General features: G+C 35.6%; 1 protein-coding gene across 1 annotated transcript in view; it reads right to left on the minus strand.

Moving 5' to 3' along the window:
• Window positions 1-5,778, minus strand: part of LOC115918576 (voltage-dependent calcium channel subunit alpha-2/delta-3-like) — a 31,982-nt gene extending 26,204 nt beyond the window's left edge. The window contains exon 1 of the mRNA XM_030983509.1: window positions 5,757-5,778. The gene's annotated coding sequence lies outside the window, so the exon portion shown is untranslated. The remainder of the gene's footprint in view (window positions 1-5,756) is intronic.
• Between the last annotated feature and the right edge of the window lie 11,338 nt (window positions 5,779-17,116).

A 17,116-nucleotide genomic window follows, 5' to 3' on the forward strand; every position in this document is an offset into this window, starting at 1 on the left:
AATACATCCACAGGGGCATCCAAATATATCCAAATGGTAAAGAATCACTATCCACCCGATTTCAAAATTTCCCAAAACTTTGTATTACCTTTAATGTCTCAGTGGCATAGCCAGGATAAGATCTGACAAGATTCTGACAAGATCTTAACTAAAATAGTACAACAGTAACTAGATAGATAAACATTATACTTCATTCTTAAATAATGATACAACAATAATGGTTCAAGATTTTATTCATATATTACAAGTTGTAAAACATATACAATTTCAATTGAAATTATAGATACAGTAACAAAGCATGATAATAATTCATTCTTAAAAAGGTAGATTCCTGAAATGACACCTTTTACTCCCACAATTTTCTTTTGTACTCTAACTCTATTGCTTTAGCGGTTACGTTCTTTAAGATTTTTGTCTTGTCTATTGAGACCATTAGGGTTTTCAAATGTTGAGTGCTATGGATGGAAGTGCTTCGGTTAGAGGAGGGGGTTTTGTAGTCAGTATTTTGTGATGTGTCTGAATCTGAACTGGATGAGGGGTCCGTTCTGAGAGAGATGGATTCTACAGTCAGACTTCCTTCACGTTTTCGTTTATTATGGCGTTTCTTGCCATACATGACTGTCCGAAACTCCTCGTCCAGGTTGAAACTGTCAACCTCCGGAGCGAAAGTCGTCATGATTGGGGGTTAGGGGAGTGGCAGGAAAATCAAATCCCGCTGTGCGTGTTCTAAAAGTGTGTGTATAGAAAACCCAGATTTTATTTGCCTACAGTGTATCTTATTCTGTATATTCCAATTCACCATGTTTATAGATCCAATATCCTGAACATATATATTCACAATGAAACCAACTTCCAGAAGAAAAGTATAATTTTCCAGTATAACATCAGTGAAACAGATGTTAAGAAACGGGATGAGAACGTCATTATTTTGGTTCATTTATTGTGTAACATTTGCGTAATTATTAGGTTGAAAGCGGGTTACAGTAATTACATATTTCCTCTTCGATGTAAATTCAACGTGAATGAAGAACATGATTCATCCCAAGTCAGCCTCTTAACATTCACATGAATTTCACGCAGATTTTTTGACTAAAACTATCACTAACGCTTCACATGTTTCTGTGACGCGATTCTAAAACTTCTAAAGGATGTGATAATTTTGTTTATGAAGATGTAATTTCATAACCAAACAAAAACGGGAGTATTAGGTTCACAAACTATGGTCTCCCAAGTTAGGGATATAATCACGTTATAATGGTGATATTCCAGTGACGATTGCGTGATTTAGTGTACATGTTTTTTAAGTGACCTAGTGCAAAAAACGTGTTAACACAATCACGTAAATGTCAAGTGTTTGAAGGATGTAAATTTGTTCTAGTCGATACCGTGATTTTCATGTCAATTTGTTTATTGGGATGTATAATTTGACAATAAAATTGCAGTTTAAAGGGATCGTTTAACAATGTTAAATCTGAGATACACGGCCCTACGTATTATCAGTGTCTGTGATATGGTGTAATATTGAAGCCCTAAAAAAATTGCGCTTCAAAATGATCAAGAAGTGCCTCAAAAAAGTAAAAATCTTTGAGTGACCGGTTTTACCATACTCGTTTTCCCCAATAGACTGTAGTGTTATGAAAACTGTCAGGCGAACGTTTTTCAAAATTTGTAATTCCAATCATAAATATCTTGATAATCAGACAGGCGATCGGCTTGTAAAAGTCATGGGGTTCCTGACTGACCTAAAGGTTTACAATTATCATTGCATCATGAGCTAAATCCAGAATTTTATTTCAGAATCTCAGACAAAGTTACAGAATCCCTTAAAGCTAATATCAAAGTGTCAACTTTAGGGCCATATAACTTTGTTGTTAAACAAAGCAATGAAATTGGAATTTTGATATAATATTAACCGTACTTATGGGCAGTTTTTTCAAAAGGTTCCAAGTCAGTAATCATCATAATTTTATAAATGTGGAAAAATACGTATTTTGGGGCAATTCATATTTTCTGAAGAACTTGTAAAAATTCAGATTTTTGGCTCAAAATTGTTATGCAAATTATCCTCAAACCTGTCAAATGATATATCAGCTTGTAGGAAATGTAACTCCGTTTCATATGACACCTCGCATATATGATGTAATGAGGTTCCCTTAAAAAGTAATCTCCAAAATTGTTCCACATATTACATGTAGTTGTACATGGCGGTCATTTTGAAGTGAGTGAGAACGGGTCTTTAATTAGTTTGGCTCAAATGCATTGTAAAACAATAGCGCAAAAATCTAGTTAAAGATGTTTAAAAAGTAAATGAAAATATGGATATATTCATGTGCAACCATATTTATTTAAATCAATGCGAATTAAGCTAAGTTGAGGTCTTACTAGTTTGAAGAGATTAGATTATTGCAGATCAAGTGGTTTTTAGGTTTTTCCATTAAGTATTACCGGTAGGTTGTTTACTGATGTTTTAGGTTACAAGTAAAATGAAATAAGCTTTAGGTTCTTAAAGAAAATACAATGTGTACATGTAAAGAAATGTATAAAGTGCTATTTTTAATAAAGCAGTTGATTATTCAGCTTACATACTTTAGTGTAATTATGGAGCTAAATAGTTATTATGCAAAGAAATTACACAAGACAACTGTAACTTTAATAGTGAGGTCATACATGTATTTATTTAATGTGACACGAGAAGCATTAGTTGTTCTTTAACAATATGTTATTTTCTCTCTGTTTTGATTACAGTTTGAACGATTTGGAACTGACATTGTACAATAGTGATTAAGAAGATCAATGGAGTACTTGTATAAGCTTTGTGGAATGCTAGTTGTCTTTATGACCCTGATTGAACCAGCTGATACGCCAGCAATAGATCCAAATGACAACAACATTTTGGCTACACCCTATAGCAATGATGCTTTCACCATACTCTCCTGTATATGTGTTGTTTTCCTAATCGTCAAATGCATGCAATCATAGGAAAGTGAAAAGTATGCCGCAGACCTGCCGCAGACCTGCCGCAGACCTGCCGCAGACTTTCAGTACGCCACAGGAACAGTCTGCGGTAGGTCTGCCACAGGAAATCCCATTAAAGTCTAATAGGGCCAATTGAAACCAATCATCTCATGCATATTCATAATTACTTTACACGTGTGACAGAAAAATACATTTATCATGATTTGTTAAGCAAATTAAGACGATGCACATCATTTTTGTGATTTCTATTTTCCTTTTGTCATTATTAACCAATAGATTATTTTGTCTGATCATGTTACAATTACATTCACGTTTAAGCAATAGATATATTGATTACTAACCAAGAAACTATGATTACTAACCAAGAAACAGTATACATATTTAGTATATATATGTGTACGAGCCTGTGTCACTTTAAATGTTACTCTTGAATACACTTCAAATGATCAATGTGATGAAGTTAATTCAATTGAGAATAGAATATACCTAATTGGTAATATCGATATCTATTGGTATTACCTAATTGGTAATATCGATATTGCCAATATCGATTATGAAGTATCAATCAGTTTATCAATCAGTGTTAGTACTTTTCTCAGTCTATCATCTACAAATGTATGCATTTTTTAAAGGTCTTCCTTTTGCTAACTTAATTTTTGGGGTAAACAGATCACAGAACGTTCATATTTTTGTCACAGTCTATCATCTATATATTTTTAAAAGGTCTTTCTTTTGCAAACATCTTGAAACAAGGCTGATTATGGAGTTACAAGAACGACATTTAGGATTCTATATGGAAATAAGTAGTTTGTAACAAATTTTATCTGACCATTTGCTTTTGTGGATAAGATCAATCCAAGTACCTTTTTTAAAGACAACATAATAGACTGAACAATTTTGTTGATCAGAGGATGAATTTGCTATGTGTGTTAATCTTCAACAGATCATATAAATGTATAATCTTATATGATGTTGTTCAGATGTTATTCAGCAGTCATCCAAAGAATGATCAACTGTGCTAAGAGTGAATTTGGTTTACATGTTTTTGTATTTCAACAATTTCCCCACCTTGTACTTCGACAGTATTTGATTTTTGTTTTGTTTTGGGTGTATCAACATAACTATCAACTTTGTTTATATTTAAGCACTCATATTCATTTGTAATCTAATATGATTTTGTTCAGATGTTATTCAGCAGTCATCCAAAGAATGATCAACTGTGCTAAGAGTGAATTTGGTTTACAAGTGTTTGTATTTCAACAATATCCCCACCTTGTACTTTTACAGTATTTGATTTTTGCTTGTTTTGGGATTATCAACATAACAATCAACTTTGTTTATATTTAAGCACTCATATTCACTTGTAATCTAATATGATTTTGTTCAGATGTTATTCAGCAATCATCCAAAGAATGATCAACTGTGCTAAGAGTGAATTGGGTTTACAAGTGTTTGTAATTTAATAGTATCTATTTGTGACTGTTCAGCAATCAATAACATTAACAAATTTCTGTTACATATTTTATCATTTTAAGATGAGCATATGGACAGGCATGTACATGTACATGTAAGTCTAAAAGATGGAGGACATTTATAACACCTTGTTCTTATGTGAAAGATGAAAGACCTCTTTTTATAGGAATACAGATCATAGAATATACAGTGTAAGTGTTTTTTTCTCATAGTCTATCATCTATGCATTTTTGAAAGGTCTTCCTTATGCAAACATCAAATGATATACAATGTTGTCCAGACGCTGTTCAACAGTCAACCAAAGAATTATCAATTGTGCTAATTAAGTCTGACTTGGGTATTTCATCAATTGTACCTCTTTGTAATTTACATATCTTATATTATATCATATTTTTCAGATGAACCAAAGATTGATCTATTGTATTGAGCCTAAATTTGTTGTGTGCATGTGTATGTTCAATAAATAAACTAAAGTAAAATAATAACAAATAAAATAAAGTATATATAAACGCCACTAATAGATTGTATCTACATGTATTTCTAATTTTACACTGCAAAACTGTATGATTTGGCCCAGTGATCAATATCATACAGTGATCAGCTGTGTCAAGATTGACTTTTCTGTATTAAAGTGCCTCTTCATTTCCCAACAATAGTATCAATTCAGCAATCAATAAAATACACATTTTTCTGTTACATTTAATAATTTTATGATGAGCACATGGACAGGTACAGGCATGTAAAGGTACGTTCAAGCGATGTTTTGAAGCTAGAATCACAAAAATCAATCACAAATCAAAACGCTGTTAAAAACACTGTTACTGCGGGAGAGCGTTCAAGCGATTTTTATCAATGCTGATTCTCGCTCATTTCAAGCCCAGGCACTGCTCATCACACTGTAGTTTGACCCAGGAAGTATAGGTCAACTTTGCCGCACGCTTTCTGAATTTGTTTATGGTCAACTGTCAGTCAAACCATGCAGAAGCAGGCCACAATAATGACATTATAGAGTCATGATTGAGATCTCTGTTTGTTCAAGCAATTTTTAGCGAGCGTGATTCTGCAGAATCACACTACAAAACGCATCTTTTTCAGCGTTTCATGTTTGCGTTTTTAAACACATTTATTTTTACGACCTACAAAAAATTGCTTGAACACAACCGTGTTTTTAACTAAACGTCTTTGAAAACCATGTTTCTAGGGTGAAAAAGTGTCGCTTGAACATGCCTATAGTCTAAAAGATGTACCCAACAGCATTGTACGTTGTGATACATTAATAAATCAGAAAATGTCATAAAACTAAATACGAATTAAATGTGATGTCTTTGGAAAGCGAGTCGGAAAAATCAGAATCTCTGTACACACTTTCATTGAGCTGAGAGAGCTTGGTGAATGTAAAATTATCATTGGTTGAGTTCATGAAACTGTCATATAAGTCCACCACTTTCTCCACAATTTTCTGAAGAAAAAAGAAGAAAAAAAGAAACTGACAAATTTATATTCAACTCTCAATATGCACTGTACAGCACAAGGCAGGGTGTGGGTAATTGATCTAAACTGCTTTTTGTAAAAGTACTATTAAACTAGAAAGAGAACTAACGACACAATCTCATGTCTAAAGATAAAATTGGCACAACCTACAAAAGCTAAAACAAGCACAACCTACAAGAGCTAAAATAAGCACGTTCACCCCCCCCCCCCCCCCCCCCCCTATTTGAGAGCCAGGTGCTATATCTTAAGTACACAAGACCAAAAATGTGCTCCCCCTCTCTTTTGTTGTTGTTGCTTATCAGATGACCTTTTTTAAAGCTTAATTGTCAGTGTATTTAAAATATACTGTGCCCCTCTTTAACAAAATCTTGGATCCATTTCTCTTTATGGGTCACAATGAATAGCTACATGTATACCACTCACTCTAGCAGCTCGTTCTTTCCTGACGAAGTAGTCCCCTATGAGGGCCTTCGATCCCTCGTTTCACCGTCTCGTTGCCATTTTTCTGTGGTAGGGTGTAGTTGGCAGTATCAAAAAAATGCTGTGTGTGATGGGACTGCTGACCTTCACTTGGAGCTGAAGAGATAAAAAGAGAAAGAAAGAAGAAAAGATGAGGATTGTAATATGGGTCGATGTCTTTGGTAACTGGGTGGAGAGAGAGAGATATAGATATGGATGGGACAGAGAGAGAGAGAGAGAGAAGAGTAGAGAAAGAGAAAAGATAGAAAGAGAAAGAATATGGATGAAGGGTGAACTTCTGAAACTAGATAATAAGAAAGTGGAGAATCACCTCTATAGACAAAGGCCATAGAATAGGAAGGAGAGAGAGAGAGAGAGTACAAAAGAACGAAAGTAAAGTATTCCTTTACAGAGACAAAGACGAGTACAAAAAAGTATTGTAAAGGACTGGAAGAAGAATACAGTTGAGACAGACAGAGAATAATAGAATATGGGGAAATAAAGGGAATAGGAAAAGTTTATAGTTAATTCTAAGTGTTTGTCTTGGTGTACCAATTATATTTTCAGCTAAGTTTCTTATTAAAAAGGGAGCATATTATCACGGAAATGCAAGATAAAACACAACACTTATTATAAGATGGGTAGAAGAATCCCTGCAATCTGATTGGTCAATTACCATGTAATTATTTTTACTGGATGCACGCGATATCGGCGATCGATACCACCGATATCAGCGATCGATACCACCGATATCAGCGATCGATACCACCGATATCCTTTTTTTTTTCTTTTTAGGTGGTCTGTCGTTTTCGACAGATCACCTATTGTTTTCGTCAGAATTTTCTTTATTTATTTATTTATTATTCTTTATTTTTATTTCTTCCCGTTTTTTGTTTATCGGTTAACTCAAGATCGGTTGTGTTAATTTCTTTCAATTTTGACACAGTCATAGGTCATTGTCATGAGACGTGACAGGAACATTTTCAAGGTCATCAGGTCATCGTGACGTCATCCAGGCGCCATTTTGTGAAATCACGTTATCCATCATATCTTCGTGATGCATAAGCAAAGGTCATTCATATTCATATCACATATACTTCAGGTCAAGGGGCAACAGGTCATGTCATCGAAGGTCACATAAAGGTCACGACGCGGGCGTACGCGTGCGTCAAAATTTAAAAATGCTCAAAATCACTTAACTATTAAAGGAGAGTACGAATCAGGTCATTTTAAGCATTTCAAAATTTTCCGTCCGTACGTGTCAACGCGCGGAAAAGGTCAAATTCATTTTTTTTTACATGATTTAGATTCATCTTACCATAAATTTACATTAATTTCAGTCACTCTTGACGTTTCATAAGGCCGTGAGCGCGCGTCAAAGTTCAAAATCCGCGCGTACTGCTATGGGCAATATAATGCAAATTTGATCAAAAACATCCCATTTTAAAAATCAAAATAGCTCTTCAGATGGTCAATTGACCCCAACTTTTATATCATGGTTGGAAAAAGCATGAGTTGGAGATATGATTTCATGTCTCATTTGACCCTCAATTAACTCATGACGTCATCATAATGGCCTCCGAACTCAAAATTTCAATTTGCATATTATGACGTCAGCATATTTTTGTAAAATTGATTGTATCTCTGTAAATATTGATCAATTTTCTTTCAGATTTTGATATGTTCTACCTGAGAATATTCTCTACAAATGCAGTATCACTATCACGATATTTCATTTTGACAATGGCATCATGGCGTATTTTTGCAATTAAAGGAGGCATGTCAATTTTTCACATTTTGCGTGTATTCTCTATGGGACATGACTTTTTCTCAAAACTGGATTCTACATTCTCATCTTTCGCGAGCAATATCTCCGTCGTTTTATCTTTGTTTACGCTGAGCTTTGAGTATGTTGTAGCTGAGACAATAAGCTATCGTAAGTGTGCCCTTTATTTTTCGATCAGATGCCAAGATCATGCTCATATTTCACTTACAATGTGGGATTTGAGAATTCCATTTTCCGTTTACGTGTAATCGCTATGGGAAATGTTTTGGTATATCGGTAACGCACTTGACTTCCGACCTCGAGGTCCCTGGTTCGAGTCCGGGAGTCTCCAACAATTTTTTTCCATTTTTTGTTGTTGTTGACTCTTTAATGATCATAAAATTGAAAACAGACCACCTAATTCATCCCCATGACGAATTAAATTTCTAGTTTCAATAATTTTTTTTAAATATAATTTTTTTTTTAATGATTTTTTTTATATTTTTTTGGTGATAATTATTTGTTTTTTCATGTTTTTTGATAATTATAATCTGTTTAAAAAAAATTTAAAATTCTATTTTTTTTTTTTTTTTTTAAGTTCACAGTTTAATGTGCACTGACAATTTTTTTTAATTTTTTTTTTAAATTTCATGATAAGTTAATAATCATGCGTCCGGTAAAAAAAAAAAAAACGGACACATGATTTTGCCATGCATCCGGTAAATCTGTAAAATAACAAAATGTTGTATTTTTGACAATTTTGGGGGCCCCATCTTATAAAACAGATGATGCACAGGTTTAATTCGTTGGTCGGTGGAATTGTGTGCATGCGATACCTTTGAATTTGGTCTAAAACTATTCAAAGGTACCTTGTGCACACAATCCCTACCGACGCACTCAAACCTGTGCATCATTTGTACACATGTACATGGACAACATAATTCTGAACGAGTGTTGCCCAGTTCTCCACATGAGCAGCTAGCGTCCCATCCTCCGCATCTTTACTGTACAGTAGCTATGTAGAACTCCCCATACGTCTCCCTGTTGCACGGTCTTCCAAACATCACCATCGACACCACCACTGGCCAAATTTAAGAGTGTCCTACTAATGAATTGAGATTTGAGTACCAAATGGTTCAGAATATGATGTACATGCTGGAGTTTGTGCAGCCTTGTATCTTTTAAACATGATTTTTTTACATGATTTAGATTCATCTTACCATAAATTTACATTAATTTCAGTCACTCTTGACGTTTCATAAGGCCGTGAGCGCGCGTCAAAGTTCAAAATCCGCGCGTACTGCTATGGGCAATATAATGCAAATTTGATCAAAAACATCCCATTTTAAAAATCAAAATAGCTCTTCAGATGGTCAATTGACCCCAACTTTTATATCATGGTTGGAAAAAGCATGAGTTGGAGATATGATTTCATGTCTCATTTGACCCTCAATTAACTCATGACGTCATCATAATGGCCTCCGAACTCAAAATTTCAATTTGCATATTATGACGTCAGCATATTTTTGTAAAATTGATTGTATCTCTGTAAATATTGATCAATTTTCTTTCAGATTTTGATATGTTCTACCTGAGAATATTCTCTACAAATGCAGTATCACTATCACGATATTTCATTTTGACAATGGCATCATGGCGTATTTTTGCAATTAAAGGAGGCATGTCAATTTTTCACATTTTGCGTGTATTCTCTATGGGACATGACTTTTTCTCAAAACTGGATTCTACATTCTCATCTTTCGCGAGCAATATCTCCGTCGTTTTATCTTTGTTTACGCTGAGCTTTGAGTATGTTGTAGCTGAGACAATAAGCTATCGTAAGTGTGCCCTTTATTTTTCGATCAGATGCCAAGATCATGCTCATATTTCACTTACAATGTGGGATTTGAGAATTCCATTTTCCGTTTACGTGTAATCGCTATGGGAAATGTTTTGGTATATCGGTAACGCACTTGACTTCCGACCTCGAGGTCCCTGGTTCGAGTCCGGGAGTCTCCAACAATTTTTTTCCATTTTTTGTTGTTGTTGACTCTTTAATGATCATAAAATTGAAAACAGACCACCTAATTCATCCCCATGACGAATTAAATTTCTAGTTTCAATAATTTTTTTTAAATATAATTTTTTTTTAATGATTTTTTTTATATTTTTTTGGTGATAATTATTTGTTTTTTCATGTTTTTTGATAATTATAATCTGTTTAAAAAAAATTTAAAATTCTATTTTTTTTTTTTTTTTTTAAGTTCACAGTTTAATGTGCACTGACAATTTTTTTTAATTTTTTTTTTAAATTTCATGATAAGTTAATAATCATGCGTCCGGTAAAAAAAAAAAAAACGGACACATGATTTTGCCATGCATCCGGTAAATCTGTAAAATAACAAAATGTTGTATTTTTGACAATTTTGGGGGCCCCATCTTATAAAACAGATGATGCACAGGTTTAATTCGTTGGTCGGTGGAATTGTGTGCATGCGATACCTTTGAATTTGGTCTAAAACTATTCAAAGGTACCTTGTGCACACAATCCCTACCGACGCACTCAAACCTGTGCATCATTTGTACACATGTACATGGACAACATAATTCTGAACGAGTGTTGCCCAGTTCTCCACATGAGCAGCTAGCGTCCCATCCTCCGCATCTTTACTGTACAGTAGCTATGTAGAACTCCCCATACGTCTCCCTGTTGCACGGTCTTCCAAACATCACCATCGACACCACCACTGGCCAAATTTAAGAGTGTCCTACTAATGAATTGAGATTTGAGTACCAAATGGTTCAGAATATGATGTACATGCTGGAGTTTGTGCAGCCTTGTATCTTTTAAATTGCCAAAGTCATAATAGCCAGAGTTGGCAGATTTTTGGACTTTGCCAGAGTTGGCAGATTTTCGGAATATGCCAGAGCTAGCAAGATTTGGGACTTTGGTCAATTTGGCATATGACATGTATTTGGACATTAGTAATTAGTGTTTAGTAATTAGCTGAAAAGAGACATAATTAATTGCCATCTTTAAACTGGCAGGGCTAGTTTGGTGGAATTAAATAGTTTCGGCATGGTACTGGTTGGCAAATTTTATAGTTGCAATTGGTCAAAGTGGCGAATTTATAGTGGTTAAGCCACTGTGACAAAATGTTGGACTTTGCCAGACCTGTCAAGATTTGGGGCTTAACCAAAAATTGGCAAGGTTAATGGGGTGTTTGCACAACATTTATAGTTTTGATTATGTGAAGTACCATAGACTTCTCCAAAAAAAATAAACTTTTGAACTTTGTCACCTGTGCCTTATAATACTGTATATGAGGCATCCTGTAGATTTAGATTAAGATTTAGGTTTAAGTGTAACTCTTAGTTTATTTTTAGTACCTCAACAATTTGAACATACAGTATTCTATGCCTGTAGTAACGTAAGGTATAACGTTAGTTCAATCTGTAAGATAGTGGATGCCTTGTTAATGTATATATAGGGGACAAATGCAACCATACTTTTATTTGAATTAAAAGTGCCTTTGCTCTCATGTGTAAATAGAATGTAAATGGTTGATCTATATGAGTGCACTGTTAAAAGCAACCTGGATTGTGAATCTGTTAACTCACAAACACTCCCTCTTGGCACTCAGAGACGTGTACGTTGTACAGTATTAAAAAAACTTTGATTAACTACTTAGAGTTTTACATGTATTACATTTACAGCTCAAAACAATTTGTGACAATTACCAATATTAATGTTAGTGCTGGGAGTTAACGTATGAGTTAGGCTCAAACGCCTCATTGTTAGATGAAATCTATTCTTATTTATTCACTTGAACAATTTAGGCCGACGGATTCGTTCTTCGATCATACTGTACATGTAGTAACTTAAGGTATAACGTCAAACTGTATGAAAGTGAATGCCTCGTTAATGTATCTATAGAGGATGAATGCAGCCAGACCATTATTAATGATAAAATTCTCCCAACTATAATATAATTATGATTTAAGTTAATTTTAGGTAAATGTACATTGTCACAAAGCAATAAATTGGCTCTACTGTATAACATTCCAAACATTTAAGTGTTTAAAGCGTGTTTTAAAAAGCCTGCTTTATGTCTAAGTATTTCAATGGAAAAAACTGTTGGGAAAATTCAAAAATTGGTTGGGAGAATTTACTGTTAGAGGGTGTCGCACAGTGACGCCTTCAAAGAAAACCATAAATATCTTTGTGGTTTGAAGAAAAAAAAATTAGGATTAACCCATTGGTTAATACAGTAGATTTCATACAAAAATTATGCAGTTTTTTCATCAACCTTAAACAATGTTACCACGTCTACTTTAACTCACACACACTCTCTCTCTTGGCACTCAGAGGTTGTACATTAAAGAAACTTTGATTAATTACTACAGTAAGAAGTTCTTAGAGTTTACTACATTTACAATTACAGTTCAAAACAATAAGCGAGTTCGTAATTAGGATTTGCGCATGGGCAGATAAAGGTCATTCGTACCCAAATTGTAAAACTATTGAGACAATTACTTGGATAGTGCTCATGAAAGTTATGTAATCAGTATTTATTTATGCACCAACATTACATTTATCTGATATACAGGTGGAAGTATTCTTCTCAAGAGGCAAACAAAAGGTATTCATGAAGCACCTCCATCACTTCGGCAGTGATTATTCTAAAATGCACACATGGGAAGTATCCATCGTGTCCAAGATCTGTGGATATTTTGGGGTCATGCGTTCCAGAGCTATATACGAACTCGCTTATTTATGACAACTATCGGATAAGTGCTGGGCGTTTGGCTTGAATGCCTTGTTATTGTTCTGATGAAATCTATTAATATTATAAAGTGTTACCAATTGTTATTTATTCACTTGAACAATTTATGCCGACGGATTCATTCTTACAGTGTATGTCAAGTTACATGTACAGATACATGTCATTTGTTACAGTAGTTACTGGTAATTGGTACTTTTACATCTTCTTTAGATAACATGATAACAGAATTTAGAGAAATAAATCACCATCTGGTTTTGATTCAGACACTTCTGTCATCGTGCCTTTAGATTGCTTGCTACCCTACGGGAAGATTGTGACAGAGGACGTGAGAGAAAGTGCCCTAAGTTACAAGTGTGTAATGTGTTTGACTGCGTGTACAGTAGGTCTACAGGACACCAAGTGTGCCCTACATGTAGCTGTCACATTCAATTCAATTTTGTATTCACTCATTAAAACCACTTAAAATACAAAATACAAAACTATAAAATTACACACATCTTGAAAATAAATAGATTTCTACAAGTGAAGCTTGGTTTAAAAATGAGTTGGGACAAATGAAAGATTAAAATCTTGTCAATTTCATCCCCACAATAAAAAACAAGAACATCACAACTGACACAAGTTAGTCTACATTACCCTAGATCTAGTCTAAACGTTGAGGACAAAAAATACATTACACAACCCCAATATCAGGTGTTTGTAGAGAAAGAGAGAGAGAGAGAAGAGTGAACATGACATGGAAGAAAATGATTGGCTTGAGAATTTGATGAATGAACTTAAGGCAAAGGAATCAAGATAGGCCTACATCGTACAGGTTTGCAGTAGATCTAGGTCTAGATTAGACAGCAATAACCATCTGATTTGGGTCATTTCTTTAATAAAACTGACATTTGTTGTCATTCCCCAATACAGATGGCAACCCAGAGATCTCGTACCGTGGGGGTAAATTAGAGCCACAGCGTAACAGCTTTTCGTTACCGACATTTCTCCCCCGATTTTCTTTATTTAGATCTAATTTCCTGATTTCTAAATCAGATGTAAATTAGGTCGGTCTATATATCTCCTAATTACAGTTTTCAAAATTTGCTAACCTATTATAGAATGTGAAATTTTCGGACTTACTTATATGAATTATCCAATTTGTTCCTCAGAACCGCGAAGCACTTACATTCATGCATTCGAAATATTACCCGGCGGCCGATATATTTCCGGGTCCACCTACCAAAACATAGCCAATGGCCAATCAGAGCACTCGTTTCGTGGGAGTTCGTTGGTCAAGCCGGGCCGACTCGTATGTAGCTACGGTAGCTATTGGACGTTCGAAAAGAAAAAATTAATATTCATCAACTAAAACCAAGACGGATAATGTTGACGACGAGACTTTCTCGGATTAATCATTAATTTAGGATCTAAATGAGCAAGCTATCGTAAGTCAAATAAGCTATATATATGTTATTTTTAATTAGACTCTAATTATTGTCATATTATTGCAGCATGTGTGAGGATGTAAAGAGTGAAAATCTCGTAGCAATTTAGCATATCTCATTCATCGCGGTCCTGCCGAACCGGCATTGGTTCCGTACAGTCCCGATAGGACAATCTTCAGTCTCTATAATCGGAGGTCTAGTGGAGCCAGATGTAGTCTCAGTGGGACAACCGACGATTAGAGAGACTGAAGTTTTCGGTCTAGGTCTAGATCTATATCTAGACCTAGAGTCTATGTCTTACTTGTTAGACCGAAATTTCTGTCTCTTTCGTTCGTTAGCCTCAAAGAGAGGAGCCAACCAAAACAGACTCTTTTCAGAGGCTAACGAACGAAAGAGACAGAAAATTCGGTCTAGTCTAGCCTAGTCCCTAGAAATCTACATGTACATCATAGACCTAGATCTACATCATACATGTTTGCAACACACGACAGTATCAATCAAAGAAGTTGCTGGCTATCCAATCCCGCACCCAGCTCTACCAGAACTCATTTTCCCCTCGGACAGTAACTGCGTGGAATGCACTTTCAAAGATCACCCTTGACGTTACTTCATGCACTGGACCGGAGGCCGAGGGCTTCAAGGGAGCGCTTCCACCCAGCATCTAGACCAAGAACTAGAGAGTTTATTCCTCAGCACTAGTCTATCTAGGTCTAGATCTACATCCTAACTTATGGATCCTAGGCCTATGTATCGTCGTAGAAGTAGAAGTAGGCCTAGAAGTTTGTCGTGCAGATAGTTAGGTCTAGAGAATTTGAGTTTGGTACGAGTCTTAGGATTAATTAATCATGCCTACAGATTACTGATACTTTAGAGAATAATTCAGATCTTAACTCACCTCGTTGAAGAAATACAAGCTAAATTGTAAGTGAGGAACGATGTGGAGATGAGCCAGGCCAGCTCATCATGCAATATGCCAGGCTCAGCTCATGCACAGCTAGCTAGCTAGCTGTCGACATATCAGATATGGATTGAATCCAAATAGAGTGCGAATATCGAATTGTACTTGTGACGTGAGCGCGAGTAGTCCAGATTCAGTCCGTTCTTTCTTTTTATCCTGGCGCGGCCCCCACACACACAGCGCGGTCTCTCCACTGATCGCGCAATCCCCAAACAAATTTCCGTCCACACGGTACAGAGGCTGGATCGACTAGACTAGAGCCCGAGCCGATCTGAGATCGAGAGCCCCAGGGTTCAGGTCAAAGGTTGACCAATTATGAATGACACGGGAGGGCTGCGATTTGTGAATAATTAAGTCATTGATCTATCGGTTGTTGTGTTATTCAGCAGGTCTGGTATTTACCTCTTTACAACTAGACTTGTAAAGAGAGGAGAATCTAGCGCTCCTATAAAGGCTAGTTGAGCTAGTGATTGATTGTTGACTTGATTTTGGTGGCAAAGTGATATACGTACCCCTTTAGGCGCGTTTATCGGGGCTTGCCACTAGATATGTCGTACCCCACTATCACTATGAACATGACTGACAATGAAAGCGGACAAAATATACAGTTCCCAGGTACACAAAGGAACATCCCTTCACTGCTATTATATAAAAATGTGTAGAACAGGTGTCACATGCATATTCACCTTTTTACATAATAGCAGTGAAGGGATGTTCCTTTGTCTACCTGAGGAACTGTATATTTTGTCCGCTTTCTTTGTTCGTCATATTCATAGTGTATCATACCCCACTATCGAACCCCACTATACGATCGTGATTTGCGGGATGTCGCGTTTATCGACTCTTCACGATTCACAATAAAGGCCTTGTCTCTTCGCAGCTGCTCAGCGCTATTTCTCCGAACCGGAAACTAGCCTGGGAATTCCTATTTGTATGTGAGGTTCAAAACAGCTTTGCGTTTATCGATCTCTCAGAAACGTGATTCTGGCTGTATGTCACATTCAAAACACACCTTTTTGCGTCTTTAGATATGCCCATAATTATCTAAAGCCCTTTAAAAAAGGCTTTGCGTTTATCACCTTCTAAATTTGCTTGAAAGACGTTTGAGAAACCTGATTCTAGCCAAAAATTTGGTCGATAAACGCAACCCTAGTCTTACTGAAATACACCCCTCTTCTTACCTCTCCTCCTATCTCTCTATATAGTTCCTCATCGTTCTATTAATCCCCCTATTCCGCCACAATACCAATGGCACCTTAAAAGTAAACTTGACATTTTACAGGCCTACTTGATGGTCTACAAAATAATCACTCGGAAATTAACATTCAGTATAAATTTAGTGGCTGTTATATTGCTCTGTGCAAATATGCACACAAGATGGGATACTTCTTTTTTTTTAAACCGAGTGGTGGTTAATCTATTAAATTGTTGTTGTATAATAATTTTTTCTTCTTCTTGTAATTAAAATTAACCCGCCTCGAAAATGAATTTATCAAATTAAAATTCAATCCATAATTTGAAGAGACAATCCCTTTTTCCTATCCTGATGAGCGATACAACAGTCGGGTTTGAGTTTGACTGATTACCATAAATCAATAAACAACAAAATGCATGATTTTTCAAAGGCACCGAACTTGATTTTTTTTTCCCGAGCTAGAAAGTAATGGTAGTGTTACGAAAGTCCATCTGGATTTTTCTCGAGAGCGATAAAGGGCAGGAAACATGCTACATGCTGACGGCAAACTACAGTCGCTCCGGACTTCACGAGAAAGAATGGTAT

This window comes from Strongylocentrotus purpuratus, unplaced genomic scaffold (assembly GCF_000002235.5).
Source record: "Strongylocentrotus purpuratus isolate Spur 01 unplaced genomic scaffold, Spur_5.0 spur5_scaffold_13, whole genome shotgun sequence".
Lineage (NCBI taxonomy): Eukaryota > Metazoa > Echinodermata > Echinoidea > Camarodonta > Strongylocentrotidae > Strongylocentrotus > Strongylocentrotus purpuratus.